The sequence below is a fragment of the Lagenorhynchus albirostris genome, chromosome 1, assembly GCF_949774975.1.
Source record: "Lagenorhynchus albirostris chromosome 1, mLagAlb1.1, whole genome shotgun sequence".
Lineage (NCBI taxonomy): Eukaryota > Metazoa > Chordata > Mammalia > Artiodactyla > Delphinidae > Lagenorhynchus > Lagenorhynchus albirostris.
Genome location: NC_083095.1, coordinates 99,814,567 through 99,833,258, shown reverse-complemented (window position 1 = coordinate 99,833,258; position 18,692 = coordinate 99,814,567).

Genomic DNA, 18,692 nt, shown 5'->3' with positions numbered 1-18,692 from the left:
CAAAAAGGGCGTATGCGTTTTTTCCTGAATATATTAAGGAAAAAAACGCATACGCCCTTTTTGGCCAACCAAACAAGCTTGCAAAGGAAATCTGCACTACAATGAAGTCTCACTGCCCCCCGGGCAAGAGGGCCATCTGAAAAAACTGTAAAATCCAGAAAGGCAGGACAGGCCATGGAGAACTGGGAGCCTTGTTATGCTGATGGGCGGGATGTATATTGCCAACAGCCACTCTGGAGAAGTGTATGGTGTTTCCTGAAACATCTAAAAAACAAAGCAACAGAGCCTAGGGCACTTCCACTTATGCTCCTATAGCTTAGGGAAATTAAAATCAAAAAGACACAGCCATCCCAAAGTTTGGGATGGCTCTGTTTACAAGAACCTCGTTTATGGTACAAGTTCAATATCACAGAAAGCGAAAAATGAATAAAGAATTTGTGGTACTTACGTACAATGCAATATCACTCAGCAATGAAATCTATGTCATCAGGCCCGTAGCAGCATAATGAGTGGATTCAGGTACGATGATTCTAAGTGAAATAAGTCACACAGAAAAAGAAATATCATAAGGTATCACTAATACACGGAATGTAAACTTGGCTACACAGGAACTGAATTACAAAACAGAACAGGGTCTCAAATGTAGAAAACCAACTTATGCTTGCTAAAGGGGAAAGGTGAGTTGGGGTGCTGCATAAAACCAGAGATTGAAATTAGCACAGATACCGTTCCATAAGCCAAATATGTAATAGATAAGAGCTACTCCTTGCTCAACGAAGTGGACTCAACACCCCATATTAAACGCCTAAGAATATACCTGACTAGTAAGAATCTTAAAACCTATGGATTTACATGTCTCTGAAAGAGAATCAAGGGTGTGTACAGCAGCATAAATGCAGGAGTGATGGGATTCGTGAGGTTCGGTGAGCAAATGCAGACCCTTTGAAGTCATATTGCATGGTACCCATTCCATGGGTCTCAACTCTCCAGGTTTAAGAGATTCTTCCTTCAGCTAAAACATGCATGTGGAACCCAGAGTATGATCCACCGTGTGATCGGGAAACGTGTTCAAATGTGTCTCAGTTTTCGTCCCCTGGTACTCGGGTGCAACATTCCAGACGCTTTACTAACACTCTCCCCACTTGGAGAGTCAGTGCCTTAACCTCCTGCTTGGCCCTGTTTGCAATTTCTGCGGGAAATGAACAGGAATAGGGAGAACCAATGAGAGACTAGCTGGAGGTGTCTGGACGGGCAAATTTAACTCTCATTTCCCACCAGGAAGAGGAATTAACCAAAGGCTGCCTTGCCGTGCCGGAACCACACTAGGGCCTGAAGCAATCTTGCGGTGTTGCGGCCAGCTCACAAGAGAGTGAGTTGAAGAAAGGAGCTCAGGGGCACTGTAATTTACAAACCTGCAGAGTTATAAATGACAGCTATTGTCCAAAAATGTATTGAAGTAAGGCTGCCAAGAGGACTTGAAAGCGGGGCAGAATTGCAGGAAACCGATTTCAGGAGGTAGACTGGAATTGCATGAAAAGCATAGGAAAAGAGGCAGAACGTCCACAATGATGCACTTGCCCAAAAAGGGCGTATGCGTTTTTTCCTGAATATATTCAGGAAAAAACGCATACGCCCTTTTTGGCCAACCAAGCAAGCTTGCAAAGGAAATCTGCACTACAATGAAGTCTCACTGCCCCCGGGGCAAAAGGGCCATCTGAAAAAAGTGTAAAATCCAGAAAGGCAGGACAGGCCATGGAGAACTGGGAGCCTTGTTATGCTGATGGGCGGGATGTAAATTGCGAACAGCCACTCTGGAGAAGTGTATGGTGTTTCCTGAAACATCTAAAAAACAAAGCAACAGAGCCTAGGGCACTTCCACTTATGCTCCTATAGCTTAGGGAAATTAAAATCAAAAAGACACAGCCACCCCAAAGTTTGGGACGGCTCTGTTTACAAGAACCTCGTTTATGGTACAAGTTCAATATCACAGAAAGCGAAAAATGAATAAAGAATTTGTGGTACTTACGTACAATGCAATATCACTCAGCAATGAAATCTATGTCATCAGACCCGTAGCAGCATAATGAGTGGACTCAGGTACGATGATTCTAAGAGAAATATGTCACACAGAAAAAGAAATATCATAAGGTATCACTAATACACGGAATGTAAACTTGGCTACACAGGAACTGAATTACAAAACAGAACAGGGTCTCAAATGTAGAAAACTAACTTATGCTTGCTTAAGGGGAAAGGTGAGTTGGGGTGCTGCATAAAACCAGAGATTGAAATTAGCACAGATACCGTTCCATAAGCCAAATATGTAATAGACAAGAGCTACTCCTTGCTCAAGGAAGTGGACTCAACACCCCATATTAAATGCCTAAGAATATACCTGACTAGTAAGAATCTTAAAACCTATGGATTTACATGTCTCCAAAACAGAATCAAGCGTGTGTACAGCAGCATAAACGCAGCAGTGATAGGATTAGTGAGGTTCGGAGAGCAAATGCAGACCCTTTGAAGTCATATTGCATGGTACCCATTCCATGGGTTTCAACTCTCCAGGTTTAAGGGATTCTTCCTTCAGCTAAAACATGCATGTGGAACCCAGAGTATGATCCACCGTGTGATCGGGAACCGTGTTCAAATATGTCTCAGTTTAAGTCCCCTGGTACTCGGGTGCAACATTCCAGACGCTTTACTATCACTCTCCCCACTTGGAGAGTCAGTGCCTTTAACGTCCTGTTTGGCCCAGTTTGCAATTTCTGCGGGAAATGAACAGGAATAGGGAGAACCAATGAGAGACTAGCTGGAGGTGTCTGGACGGGCAAATTTAACTCTCATTTCCCACCAGGAAGAGGAATTAACCAAAGGCTCAGCTTGCCGTGCCGGAACCACACTAGGGCCTGAAGCAATCTTGCGGTGTTGCGGCCAGCTCACAAAAAAGCGAGTTGAACAAAGGAGCTCAGGGGCACTGTCATTCACAAACCTGCAGAGTTATAAATGACAGCTATCGTCCAAAAATATATTGAAGTAAGGCTGCCAAGAGCACTTGAAAGCGGGGCAGAATTGCAGGAACCCGATTTCAGGAGGTAGACTGGAATTTCATGAAAAGCATAGGAAAAGAGGCAGAACGTCCACAATGATGCACTTGGCCAAAAAGTTCATATGCGATTTTTCCTGACTATATTCATGAAAAAACGCATACGCCCTTTTTGGCCAACCAAGCAAGCTTGCAAAGGAAATCTGCACTACAATGAAGTCTCACTGCCCCACGGGCAAAAGCGCCATCTGAAAAAAGTGTAAAATCCAGAAAGGCAGGACAAGCCATGGAGAACTGGGAGCCTTGTTATGCTGATGGGCGGGATGTAAATTGCCAACAGCCACTCTGGAGAAGTGTATGGTGTTTCCTGAAACATCTAAAAAACAAAGCAACAGAGCCTAGGGCACTTCCACTTATGCTCCTATAGCTTAGGGAAATTCAAATCAAAAAGACACAGCCACCCCAAAGTTTGGGACGGCTCTGTTTACAAGAACCTCGTTTATGGTACAAGTTCAATATCACAGAAAGGAAAAAATGAATAAAGAATTTGTGGTACTTACGTACAATGTAATATCACTCAGCAATGAAATCTATGTCATCAGACCCGTAGCAGCATAATGAGTGGACTCAGGTACGATGATTCTAAGAGAAATAATTCACACAGAAAAAGAAATATTATAAGGTATCACTAATACACGGAATGTAAACTTGGCTACCCAGGAACTGAATTACAAAACAGAACAGGGTCTCAAATGTAGAAAACCAACTTATGCTTGCTTAAGGGGAAAGGTGAGTTGGGGTGCTGCATAAAACCAGAGATTGAAATTAGCACAGATACCGTTCCATAAGCCAAATATGTAATAGACAAGAGCTACTCCTTCCTCAACGAAGTGGACTCAACACCCCATATTAAACGCCTAAGAATATACCTGACTAGTAAGAATCTTAAAACCTATGGATTTACATGTCTCCGAAAGAGAATCAAGCATGTGTACAGCGGCATAAACGCAGCAGTGATAGGATTGGTGAGGTTCGGAGAGCAAATGCAGACCCTTTGAAGTCATATTGCATGGTACCCATTCCATGGGTCTCAACTCTCCAGGTTTAAGGGATTCTTCCTTCAGCTAAAACATGCATGTGAAACCCAGAGTTGATCCACCATGTGATCGGGAAACGTGTTAAAATGTATCTCATTTTTCGTCCCCTGCTACTCGGTGCAACTTTCCAGACGCTTTACTAACACTCTCCCCACTTGGAGAGTCAGTGCCTTTAACCTCCTGTTTGGCCCAGTTTGCAATTTCTTCGGAAGATGAACAGGAATAAGGAGAAGCAATGGGAGACTATCTATAGGTGTCTGCACGGGCAAATTTAACTCTCATTTCCCACCAGGAAGACGAATGAAGCAAAGGCTCCACGTGCCGTGCTGGAACTAGATTAGTGCCTGAAGAGATCCTGCGGTTTTCGGCCAGCTCACAAGAAAGCGAGTTGAAGAAAGGAGCTCAGGGGCACTGTCATTCACAAACATGCGGAGTTATAAATGACAGCTATCAGCCAAAATTATACTGAAGTAATGCTGCGAAGAGGACTTGAATGCGGGGCTGATTGCTGGAAAGCGATTTCAGAAGGTACACGGGAGTCGCTCTTAAAGTATAGGAAAAGAGACAGAACTTGGAAAATAATGCACTTGGCAAAAAAGGGCATATGTGTTTTATCCAGAGCTCTCATAACTGAGGGGCGGAGATTCCCAGCAGGCTCCAACTGTCACCTGAGGGCTCACATTGCCAAGGCAACGTGATCAAGCCAGGCAGGAGTTACCCAACAGCAGAGGTCCCACCTCACAGAAAGGTGAGGAACACAGCCAGGATCAGACTCTCACCAGAGGGCCCACATCACCAAGGGGATGGGAACCAGGCAGGAGTGTCCCCACACCAGTGGGACAACATCATTGAAAGGTGAGGATCCCAGCACATGTGTCCTCAAATAGATGAACCACATCACCAAGGGGTCGGAATGAGGCTGGCAGAACCGGCCTCACAACACTGGGCCCATAGAATAAAAAAGTTGAGGAATCTAGCAGTTGGAACCTCCCAGCAAGTGGCCCAGAGCACCGAGGCTATGGGATCCAGGCTGCAGTGAACTCACAGCAGAGGGCCCACATCATGAACCTGTGAGCAGCGCAGCCATTGGGACCTCAGAACAGAAGGCCCACATCCCCATTGGGATGGGAACCTGGCAGGTGTGGCTTCGCACCACTTAGCACATATCAGAAAATGTTAGGAGCCCAGCAGATAGGGCCTGACGCCAGGGGGCTCTCATAACTGAGGGGAGGAGACTCCCAGCAGGTTCCAACTGCCAACAGAGGGCCCACGTCTACAAGGTGACATGCGCCAGCCAGGCAGTAGTGACCTCACAGCAGAGGGCCTATCTCACAGAAGGGTGAGGAACCGAGGCAGGATGAGACTCTCACCAGAGGGCCCACAACACCAAGGGGATGGGAACCAGTCAGGACTGTCCTCCCACCAGTGGGGCCACAACATCGAAAGGTGAGGAACCCAGCACATGTGGCCTCATATCAGAGGACATACATCACAAAGGGGATGGGAGTGAGGCAGGTAGGAGTAGCCTAAAAACAGAGGGCCCAAAGAATAAAAAAGGTGAGGAATCCAGCATTTGGAACCTCCCAGCAGGCGGCCGAGAGCACAGAAGCTATGGGATGCAGGCAGGAGTGAACTAACAGCAGAGAGCCCACATCATGAAACTGTGAGCAACCCAGGCATTGGGACCTCAGAGCAGAAAGCCCACATCCCCATGGGGATGGGAACCTGACAGGAGTGTCCTGGCATCACTGGGCTCACATCAGGAAACGTGGGGAGCCCAGCAGTTAGAGCCTGATGCTAGAGGGCCGTCATCACCGAGGGCAGGAGGCTCCCAGCAGGTTCCATGTGCCAACAGAGGGCCCACGTCGCCAAGATGATGTGTGCAAGTCAGGCAGGATTGACCTCACAGCAGAGGGCCTACCTCACAGAAGAGTGAGGAACCCAGCCAGGATAAGACTGTCACCAGAAGGCCCACATCACCAAGGGGATGGGAACCAGGCAGGAGTGTCCTCACACCAGTGGGGCCACATCATTGAAAGTTGCGGAACCCAGCACATGTGGCCTCAAACCAGAAGACCCACATCACGAAGGGGTTGCGAGTGAGGCAGGCAGGAGGAGCATCACAACACAGGACCCGTAGAATACAAAACTTGAGGAATCGAGCAGTTGGAACCTCCCAGCATAATGAGTGGATTGAGGCACGATGATTCTAAGTGAAATAAGTCACACAGAAAAAGAAACATCATAAGATGTTTGATGCATGGAATGTAAACTTGGCTACACATGAACTGAATTACAAAACAGAACAGGGTCTCAAGTTTAGAAAACCAACTTATGCTTGCTTAAGGGGAAAGGTGAGTTGGGGTGCTGCATAAAACCAGAGATTGAGGGTTCCCTGGTGGCTCAGAGGTTGAAAGTCCGCCTACTGATGCAGGGGACACGGGTGCGTGCCCCGATCCGGGAGGATCCCACATGCCGCGGAGTGGCTGGGCCCGTGAGCCTTGGCCGCTGAGCCTGCGCATCTGGAGCCTGAGCTCCACAACGGGAGACGCCACAACAATGAGAGGCCTCCGTACAGAAAAAAAAAAAAAAACCAGAAATTGAAATTAGCACAGATACCGTTTCATAAGCCAACTATGTAATAGACAAGAGCTACTCCTTGCTCAACGAAGTGGACTCAACACCCCATATTAAACGCCTAAGAATATACCTCACTAGTAAGAATCTTAAAACCTATGGATTTATATGTCTACGAAAGAGAATCAAGCGTGTGTACAGCAGCATAAATGCAGCAGTGACAGGATTGGTGAGGTTCGGTGAGCAAAGGCAGACCCTTTGAAGTCATATTGCATGGTTCCCATTTCATGGGTCTCAACTCTCCAGCTTTAAGGGATTCTTCCTTCAGCTAAAACATGCATGTGGAACCCAGAGTATGATCCACCGTGTGATCGGGAAACGTGTTCAAATGTGTCTCAGTTTTCGTCCCCTGGTACTCGGGTGCAACATTCCAGACGCTTTACTAACACTCTCCCCACTTGGAGAGTCAGTGCCTTTAACCTCCTGTTTGGCCCAGTTTGCAATTTCTGCGGGAAATGAACAGGAATAGGGAGAACCAATGAGAGACTAGCTGGAGGTGTCTGGACGGGCAAATTTAACTCTCATTTCCCACCAGGAAGAGGAATTAACCAAAGGCTCAGCTTGCCGTGCCGGAACCATACTAGGGCCTGAAGCAATCCTGCGGTGTTGCGGCCAGCTCACAAGAAATCGAGTTGAAGGAAGGAGCTCAGGGGCACTGTCATTCACAAACCTGCAGAGTTATAAATGACAGCTATCGTCCAAAAATATATTGAAGTAAGGCTGCCAAGAGCACTTGAAAGGGGGGCAGAATTGCAGGAAACCGATTTCAGGAGGTAGACTGGAATTGCATGAAAAGCATAGGAAAAGAGGCAGAACGTCCACAATGATGCACTTGGTCAAAAAGGGCGTATGCGTTTTTTCCTGAATATATTCAGGAAAAAAACGCATACGCCCTTTTTGGCCAACCAAACAAGCTTGCAAAGGAAATCTGCACTACAATGAAGTCTCACTGCCCCCCGGGCAAGAGGGCCATCTGAAAAAACTGTAAAATCCAGAAAGGCAGGACAGGCCATGGAGAACTGGGAGCCTTGTTATGCTGATGGGCGGGATGTATATTGCCAACAGCCACTCTGGAGAAGTGTATGGTGTTTCCTGAAACATCTGAAAAACAAAGCAACAGAGCCTAGGGCACTTCCACTTATGGTCCTATAGCTTAGGGAAATTAAAATCAAAAAGACACAGCCATCCCAAAGTTTGGGATGGCTCTGTTTACAAGAACCTCGTTTATGGTACAAGTTCAATATCACAGAAAGCGAAAAATGAATAAAGAATTTGTGGTACTTACGTACAATGCAATATCACTCAGCAATGAAATCTATGTCATCAGGCCCGTAGCAGCATAATGAGTGGATTCAGGTACGATGATTCTAAGTGAAATAAGTCACACAGAAAAAGAAATATCATAAGGTATCACTAATACACGGAATGTAAACTTGGCTACACAGGAACTGAATTACAAAACAGAACAGGGTCTCAAATGTAGAAAACCAACTTATGCTTGCTAAAGGGGAAAGGTGAGTTGGGGTGCTGCATAAAACCAGAGATTGAAATTAGCACAGATACCGTTCCATAAGCCAAATATGTAATAGACAAGAGCTACTCCTTGCTCAAAGAAGTGGACTCAACACACCATATTAAACGCCTAAGAATATACCTCACTAGTAAGAATCTTAAAACCTATGGATTTATATGTCTACGAAAGAGAATCAAGCGTGTGTACAGCAGCATAAATGCAGCAGTGACAGGATTGGTGAGGTTCGGTGAGCAAAGGCAGACCCTTTGAAGTCATATTGCATGGTTCCCATTTCATGGGTCTCAACTCTCCAGCTTTAAGGGATTCTTCCTTCAGCTAAAACATGCATGTGGAACCCAGAGTATGATCCACCGTGTGATCGGGAAACGTGTTCAAATGTGTCTCAGTTTTCGTCCCCTGGTACTCGGGTGCAACATTCCAGACGCTTTACTAACACTCTCCCCACTTGGAGAGTCAGTGCCTTTAACCTCCTGTTTGGCCCAGTTTGCAATTTCTGCGGGAAATGAACAGGAATAGGGAGAACCAATGAGAGACTAGCTGGAGGTGTCTGGACGGGCAAATTTAACTCTCATTTCCCACCAGGAAGAGGAATTAACCAAAGGCTCAGCTTGCCGTGCCGGAACCATACTAGGGCCTGAAGCAATCCTGCGGTGTTGCGGCCAGCTCACAAGAAATCGAGTTGAAGGAAGGAGCTCAGGGGCACTGTCATTCACAAACCTGCAGAGTTATAAATGACAGCTATCGTCCAAAAATATATTGAAGTAAGGCTGCCAAGAGCACTTGAAAGGGGGGCAGAATTGCAGGAAACCGATTTCAGGAGGTAGACTGGAATTGCATGAAAAGCATAGGAAAAGAGGCAGAACGTCCACAATGATGCACTTGGTCAAAAAGGGCGTATGCGTTTTTTCCTGAATATATTCAGGAAAAAAACGCATACGCCCTTTTTGGCCAACCAAACAAGCTTGCAAAGGAAATCTGCACTACAATGAAGTCTCACTGCCCCCCGGGCAAGAGGGCCATCTGAAAAAACTGTAAAATCCAGAAAGGCAGGACAGGCCATGGAGAACTGGGAGCCTTGTTATGCTGATGGGCGGGATGTATATTGCCAACAGCCACTCTGGAGAAGTGTATGGTGTTTCCTGAAACATCTAAAAAACAAAGCAACAGAGCCTAGGGCACTTCCACTTATGCTCCTATAGCTTAGGGAAATTAAAATCAAAAAGACACAGCCATCCCAAAGTTTGGGATGGCTCTGTTTACAAGAACCTCGTTTATGGTACAAGTTCAATATCACAGAAAGCGAAAAATGAATAAAGAATTTGTGGTACTTACGTACAATGCAATATCACTCAGCAATGAAATCTATGTCATCAGGCCCGTAGCAGCATAATGAGTGGATTCAGGTACGATGATTCTAAGTGAAATAAGTCACACAGAAAAAGAAATATCATAAGGTATCACTAATACACGGAATGTAAACTTGGCTACACAGGAACTGAATTACAAAACAGAACAGGGTCTCAAATGTAGAAAACCAACTTATGCTTGCTAAAGGGGAAAGGTGAGTTGGGGTGCTGCATAAAACCAGAGATTGAAATTAGCACAGATACCGTTCCATAAGCCAAATATGTAATAGATAAGAGCTACTCCTTGCTCAACGAAGTGGACTCAACACCCCATATTAAACGCCTAAGAATATACCTGACTAGTAAGAATCTTAAAACCTATGGATTTACATGTCTCTGAAAGAGAATCAAGCGTGTGTACAGCAGCATAAATGCAGCAGTGACGGGATTCGTGAGGTTCGGTGAGCAAATGCAGACCCTTTGAAGTCATATTGCATGGTACCCATTCCATGGGTCTCAACTCTCCAGGTTTAAGAGATTCTTCCTTCAGCTAAAACATGCATGTGGAACCCAGAGTATGATCCACCGTGTGATCGGGAAACGTGTTCAAATGTGTCTCAATTTTCGTCCCCTGGTACTCGGGTACAACATTCCAGACGCTTTACTAACACTCTCCCCACTTGGAGAGTCAGTGCCTTTAACGTCGTGTTTGGCCCAGTTTGCAATTTCTGCGGGAAATGAACAGGAATAGGGAGAACCAATGAGAGACTAGCTGGAGGTGTCTGGACGGGCAAATTTAACTCTCATTTCCCACCAGGAAGAGGAATTAACCAAAGGCTCAGCTTGCCGTGCCGGAACCACACTAGGGCCTGAAGCAATCTTGCGGTGTTGCGGCCAGCTCACAAGAAAGCGAATTGAACAAAGGAGCTCAGGGGCACTGTCATTCACAAACCTGCAGAGTTATAAATGACAGCTATCGTCCAAAAATATATTGAAGTAAGGCTGCCAAGAGCACTTGAACGCGGGGCAGAATTGCAGGACACCGATTTCAGGAGGTAGACTGGAATTGCATGAAAAGCATAGGAAAAGAGGCAGAACGTCCACAATGATGCACTTGGCCAAAAAGGGCGTATGCGTTTTTTCCTGAATATATTCAGGAAAAAACGCATACGCCCTTTTTGGCCAACCAAGCAAGCTTGCAAAGGAAATCTGCACTACAATGAAGTCTCACTGCCCCCCGGTCAAAAGGGCCATCTGAAAAAAGTGTAAAATCCAGAAAGGCAGGACAGGCCATGGAGAACTGGGAGCCTTGTTATGCTGATGGGCGGGATGTAAATTGCCAACAGCCACTCTGGAGAAGTGTATGGTGTTTCCTGAAACATCTAAAAAACAAAGCAACAGAGCCTAGGGCACTTCCATTTATGCTCCTATAGCTTAGGGAATTCAAATCAAAAAGACACAGCCACCCCAAAGTTTGGGACGGCTCTGTTTACAAGAACCTCGTTTATCGTACAAGTTCAATATCACAGAAAGCGAAAAATGAATAAAGAATTTGTGGTACTTACGTACAATGCAATATCACTCAGCAATGAAATCTATGTCATCAGACCCGTAGCAGCATAATGAGTGGACTCAGGTACGATGATTCTAATAGAAATAAGTCACACAGAAAATGAAATATCATAAGGTATCACTAATACACGGAATATAAACTTGGCTACCCAGGAACTGAATTACAAAACAGAACAGGGTCTCAAATGTAGAAAACCAACTTATGCTTGCTTAAGGGGAAAGGTGAGTTAGGGTGCTGCATAAAACCAGAGATTGAAATTAGTACAGATACCGTTCCATAAGCCAAATATGTAATAGACAAGAGCTACTCCTTGCTCAACGAAGTGGACTCAACACCCCATATTAAACGTCTAAGAATATACCTGACTAGTAAGAATATTAAAACCTATGGATTTACATGTCTCTGAAAGAGAATCAAGCGTGTGTACAGCAGCATAAACGCAGCAGTGATAGGATTAGTGAGGTTCGGAGAGCAAATGCAGACCCTTTGAAGTCATATTGCATGGTACCCATTCCATGGGTCACAACTCTCCAGGTTTAAGGGATTCTTCCTTCAGCTAAAACATGCATGTGGAACCCAGAGTATGATCCACCGTATGATCGGGAAACGTGTTCAAATATGTCTCAGTTTAAGTCCCCTGGTACTCGGGTGCAACATTCCACACGCTTTACTAACACTCTCCCCACTTGGAGGGTCAGTGCCTGTAACGTCGTGTTTGGCCCAGTTTGCAATTTCTGCGGGAAATGAACAGGAATAGGGAGAACCAATGAGAGACTAGCTGGAGGTGTCTGGACGGGCAAATTTAACTCTCATTTCCCACCAGGAAGAGGAATTAACCAAAGGCTCAGCTTGCCGTGCCGGAACCACACTAGGGCCTGAAGCAATCCTGCGGTGTTGCGGCCAGCTCACAATAAAGAGAGTTGAAGAAAGGATCTCAGGGGCACTGTCATTCACAAACCTGCAGAGTTATAAATGACAGCTATCGTCCAAAAATATATTGAAGTAAGGCTGCCAAGAGGACTTGAAAGCGGGGCAGAATTGCAGGACACCGATTTCAGGAGGTAGACTGGAATTGCATGAAAAGCATAGGAAAAGAGGCAGAACGTCCACAATGATGCACTTGGCCAAAAAGGGCGTATGCGTTTTTTCCTGAATATATTCAGGAAAAAACGCATACGCCCTTTTTGGCCAACCAAGCAAGCTTGCAAAGGAAATCTGCACTACAATGAAGTCTCACTGCCCCACGGGCAAAAGGGCCATCTGAAAAAAGTGTAAAATCCAGAAAGGCAGGACAGGCCATGGAGAACTGGGAGCCTTGTTATGCTGATGGGCGGGATGTAAATTGCCAACAGCCACTCTGGAGAAGTGTATGGTGTTTCCTGAAACATGTAAAAAACAAAGCAACAGAGCCTAGGGCACTTCCACTTATGCTCCTATAGCTTAGGGAAATTCAAATCAAAAAGTCAAAGCCACCCGAAAGTTTGGGACGGCTCTGTTTACAAGATCCTCGTTTATGGTACAAGTTCAATATCACAGAAAGCGAAAAATGAATAAAGAATTTGTGGTATTTACGTACAATGCAATATCACTCAGCAATGAAATCTATGTCATCAGGCCCGTAGCAGCATAATGAGTGGATTCAGATACGATGATTCTAAGTGAATTAAGTCACACAGAAAAAGAAACATCATAAGATATCACTAATACACGGAATGTAAACTTGGCTACACAGGAACTGAATTACAAAACAGAACAGGGTCTCAAATGTAGAAAACCAACTTATGCTTGCTTAAGGGGAAAGGTGAGTTGGGGTGCTGCATAAAACCAGAGATTGAAATTAGCACAGATGCCGCTCCATAAGGCAAATATGTAATAGACAAGAGCTACTCCTTGCTCAACGAAGTGGACTCAACACCCCATATTAAACGCCTAAGAACATACCTGACGAGTAAGAATCTTAAAAGCTATGGATTTATATGTCTCCGAAAGAGAACCAAGCTTCTGTGCAGCGGCATAAACGCAGCAGTGATAGGATTGGTGAGGTTCGGTGAGCAAACGCAGACCCTTTGAAGTCATATTTCATGGTACCCATTCCATGGGTCACAACTCTCCAGGTTTAAGGGACTCTTCCCTCAGCTAAAACATGCATGAGGTACGCAGACTGTGATCCACCATGTGATCGGGAAACGTGTTCAAATGTGTCTCAGTTGTCGTCCCTGGTACTCGGGTGCAACATTCCAGATGGTTTATTAACACTCTCCCCACTTGGAGAGTCAGTGCCTTCAACCTCCTCTTTGGCCAAGTTTGCAATTTCTGCGGACAATGAACAGGAATAGGGAGAACCAATGAGAGACTAGCTGGAGGTGTCTGGACGGGCAAATTTAACTCTCATTTCCCACCAGGAAGAGGAATTAACCAAAGGCTCAGCGTGAGATACCGGGACCACACTAGGGCCTGAAGCAATCATGCGGTGTTGCGGCCAGCTCACAAGAAAGCGAGTTGAAGAAAGGAGCTCAGGGGCACTGTAATTCACAAACCTGCAGAGTTATAAATGACAGCTATCGTCCAAAAATATATTGAAGTAAGGCTGCCAAGAGGACTTGAAAGCGGGGCAGAATTGCAGGAAACCGATTTCAGGCGGTAGACTGGAATTGCATGAAAAGCAGAGGAAAAGAAGCAGACCGTCCACAATGATGCACTTGGCCAAAAATGGTGTATGCGTTTTTTCCTGAATATATTCATGAAAAAACGCATACGCACATTTTGGCCAACCGAGCAAGCTTGCAAAGGAAATCTGCACTACAATGAAGTCTCACTGCCCCACGGGCAAAAGGGCCATCTGAAAAAAGTGTAAAATCCAGAAAGGCAGGACAGGCCATGGAGAACTGGGAGCCTTGTTATGCTGATGGGCGGGATGTAAATTGCCTGCAGACATTCTGGAGAAGTGTATGTTGTTTCCTGAAACATCCAAAAAACAAAGCAACAGAGCGTAGTGCACTTTCACTGATGGTCCTATAGTTTAGGGAAACTAAAATGAAAAAGACACAGCCACCCCAAAGTTTGGGACGGCTCTGTTTACAAGAACCTCGTTTATGGTACAAGTTCAATATCGCAGAAAGCGAAAAATGGATAAAGAATTTGTGGTACTTACGTACGATGCAATATCACTCTGCAATGAAATCTATGTCATCAGGCCCATAGCAGCATAATGAGTGGATTCAGGTACGATGTTTCTAAGTGAAATAAGTCACACAGAAAAAGAAACATCATAAGATATCACTAATACACGGAATGTAAACTTGGCTACACAGGAACTGAATTACAAAACAGAACAGGGTTTCAAATGCAGAAAACCAACTTATGCTTGCTTAAGGGGAAAGGTGAGTTGGGGTGCTGCATAAAACCAGAGATTGAAATTAGCACAGATACCGCTCCATAAGGCAAATATGTAATAGACAAGAGCTACTCCTTGCTCAACGAAGTGGACTCAACACCACATATTAAACGCCTAAGAACATACCTGACCAGTAAGAATCTTAAAAGCTATGGATTTATATGTATCCGAAAGAGAACCAAGCTTCTGTGCAGCGGCATAAACGCAGCAGTGATAGGATTGGTGAGGTTCGGTGAGCAAACGCAGACCCTTTGAAGTCATATTGCATGGTACCCATTCCATGGGTCACAACTCTCCAGGTTTAAGGGACTCTTCCCTCAGCTAAAAAATGCATGAGGTACGCAGACTGTGATCCACCGTGTGATCGGGAAACGTGTTCAAATGTGTCTCAGTTGTCGTCCCTGGTACTCGGGTGCAACATTCCAGATGGTTTACTAACACTCTCCCCACTTGGAGAGTCAGTGCCTTCAACCTCCTCTTTGGCCAAGTTTGCAATTTCTGCGGACAATGAACAGGAATAGGGAGAACCAATGAGAGACTAGCTGGAGGTGTCTGGACGGGCAAATTTAACTCTCATTTCCCACCAGGAAGAGGAATTAACCAAAGGCTCAGCTTGCCGTGCCGGAACCATACGAGGGCCTGAAGCAATCCTGCGGTGTTGCGGCCAGCTCACAAGAAATCGAGTTGAAGGAAGGAGCTCAGGGGCACTGTCATTCACAAACCTGCAGAGTTATAAATGACAGCTATCGTCCAAAAATATATTGAAGTAAGGCTGCCAAGAGCGCTTGAAAGGGGGCAGAATTGCAGGAAACCGATTTCAGGAGGTAGACTGGAATTGCATGAAAAGCATAGGAAAAGAGGCAGAACGTCCACAATGATGCACTTGGTCAAAAAGGGCGTATGCGTTTTTTCCTGAATATATTCAGGAAAAAAACGCATACGCCCTTTTTGGCCAACCAAACAAGCTTGCAAAGGAAATCTGCACTACAATGAAGTCTCACTGCCCCCCGGGCAAGAGGGCCATCTGAAAAAACTGTAAAATCCAGAAAGGCAGGACAGGCCATGGAGAACTGGGAGCCTTGTTATGCTGATGGGCGGGATGTATATTGCCAACAGCCACTCTGGAGAAGTGTATGGTGTTTCCTGAAACATCTAAAAAACAAAGCAACAGAGCCTAGGGCACTTCCACTTATGCTCCTATAGCTTAGGGAAATTAAAATCAAAAAGACACAGCCATCCCAAAGTTTGGGATGGCTCTGTTTACAAGAACCTCGTTTATGGTACAAGTTCAATATCACAGAAAGCGAAAAATGAATAAAGAATTTGTGGTACTTACGTACAATGCAATATCACTCAGCAATGAAATCTATGTCATCAGGCCCGTAGCAGCATAATGAGTGGATTCAGGTACGATGATTCTAAGTGAAATAAGTCACACAGAAAAAGAAATATCATAAGGTATCACTAATACACGGAATGTAAACTTGGCTACACAGGAACTGAATTACAAAACAGAACAGGGTCTCAAATGTAGAAAACCAACTTATGCTTGCTAAAGGGGAAAGGTGAGTTGGGGTGCTGCATAAAACCAGAGATTGAAATTAGCACAGATACCGTTCCATAAGCCAAATATGTAATAGATAAGAGCTACTCCTTGCTCAACGAAGTGGACTCAACACCCCATATTAAACGCCTAAGAATATACCTGACTAGTAAGAATCTTAAAACCTATGGATTTACATGTCTCTGAAAGAGAATCAAGCGTGTGTACAGCAGCATAAATGCAGCAGTGATGGGATTCGTGAGGTTCGGTGAGCAAATGCAGACCCTTTGAAGTCATATTGCATGGTACCCATTCCATGGGTCTCAACTCTCCAGGTTTAAGAGATTCTTCCTTCAGCTAAAACATGCATGTGGAACCCAGAGTATGATCCACCGTGTGATCGGGAAACGTGTTCAAATGTGTCTCAATTTTCGTCCCCTGGTACTCGGGTGCAACATTCCAGACGCTTTACTAACACTCTCCCCACTTGGAGAGTCAGTGCCTTTAACCTCCTGCTTGGCCCTGTTTGCAATTTCTGCGGGAAATGAACAGGAATAGGGAGAACCAATGAGAGACTAGCTGGAGGTGTCTGGACGGGCAAATTTAACTCTCATTTCCCACCAGGAAGAGGAATTAACCAAAGGCTGCCTTGCCGTGCCGGAACCACACTAGGGCCTGAAGCAATCTTGCGGTGTTGCGGCCAGCTCACAAGAGAGTGAGTTGAAGAAAGGAGCTCAGGGTCACTGTAATTTACAAACCTGCAGAGTTATAAATGACAGCTATTGTCCAAAAATGTATTGAAGTAAGGCTGCCAAGAGGACTTGAAAGCGGGGCAGAATTGCAGGACACCGATTTCAGGAGGTAGACTGGAATTGCATGAAAAGCATAGGAAAAGAGGCAGAACGTCCACAATGATGCACTTGGCCAAAAAGGGCGTATGCGTTTTTTCCTGAATATATTCAGGAAAAAACGCATACGCCCTTTTTGGCCAACCAAGCAAGCTTGCAAAGGAAATCTGCACTACAATGAAGTCTCACTGCCCCCGGGGCAAAAGGGCCATCTGAAAAAAGTGTAAAATCCAGAAAGGCAGGACAGGCCATGGAGAACTGGGAGCCTTGTTATGCTGATGGGCGGGATGTAAATTGCCAACAGCCACTCTGGAGAAGTGTATGGTGTTTCCTGAAACATCTAAAAAACAAAGCAACAGAGCCTAGGGCACTTCCACTTATGCTCCTATACCTTAGGGAAATTCAAATCAAAAAGACACAGCCACCCCAAAGTTTGGGGCGGCTCTGTTTACAAGAACCTCGTTTATGGTACAAGTTCAATATCACAGAAAGCGAAAAATGAATAAAGAATTTGTGGTACTTACGTACAATGCAATATCACTCAGCAATGAAATCTATGTCATCAGACCCGTAGCAGCATAATGAGTGGACTCAGGTACGATGATTCTAAGAGAAATAGGTCACACAGAAAAAGAAATATAATAAGGTATCACTAATACACGGAATGTAAACTTGGCTATCCAGGAACTGAATTACAAAACAGAACAGGGTCTCAAATGTAGAAAACCAACTTATGCTTGCTTAAGGGGAAAGGTGAGTTGGGGTGCTGCATAAAACCAGAGATTGAAATTAGCACAGATACCGTTCCATAAGCCAAATATGTAATAGACAAGAGCTACTCCTTGCTCAACGAAGTGGACTCAACACCCCATATTAAACGCCTAAGAATATACCTGACTAGTAAGAATCTTAAAACCTATGGATTTACATGTCTCCGAAAGAGAATCAAGCGTGTGTACAGCAGCATAAACGCAGCAGTGATAGGATTAGTGAGGTTCGGAGAGCAAATGCAGACCCTTTGAAGTCATATTGCATGGTACCCATTCCATGGGTCACAACTCTCCAGGTTTAAGGGATTCTTCCTTCAGCTAAAACATGCATGTGGAACCCAGAGTATGATCCACCGTATGATCGGGAAACGTGTTCAAATATGTCTCAGTTTAAGTCCCCTGGTACTCGGGTGCAACATTCCAGACGCTTTACTAACACTCTCCCCACTTGGAGAGTCAGTGCCTTTAACGTCGTGTTTGGCCCAGTTTGCAATTTCTGCGGGAAATGAACAGGAATAGGGAGAACCAATGAGAGACTAGCTGGAGGTGTCTGGACGGGCAAATTTAACTCTCATTTCCCACCAGGAAGAGGAATTAACCAAAGGCTCAGCTTGCCGTGCCGGAACCACACTAGGGCCTGAAGCAATCCTGCGGTGTTGCGGCCAGCTCACAATAAAGAGAGTTGAAGAAAGGATCTCAGGGGCACTGTCATTCACAAACCTGCAGAGTTATAAATGACAGCTATCGTCCAAAAATATATTGAAGTAAGGCTGCCAAAGGACTTGAAAGCGGGGCAGAATTGCAGGACACCGATTTCAGGAGGTAGACTGGAATTGCATGAAAAGCATAGGAAAAGAGGCAGAAGGTCCACAATGATGCACTTGGCCAAAAAGGGCGTATGCGT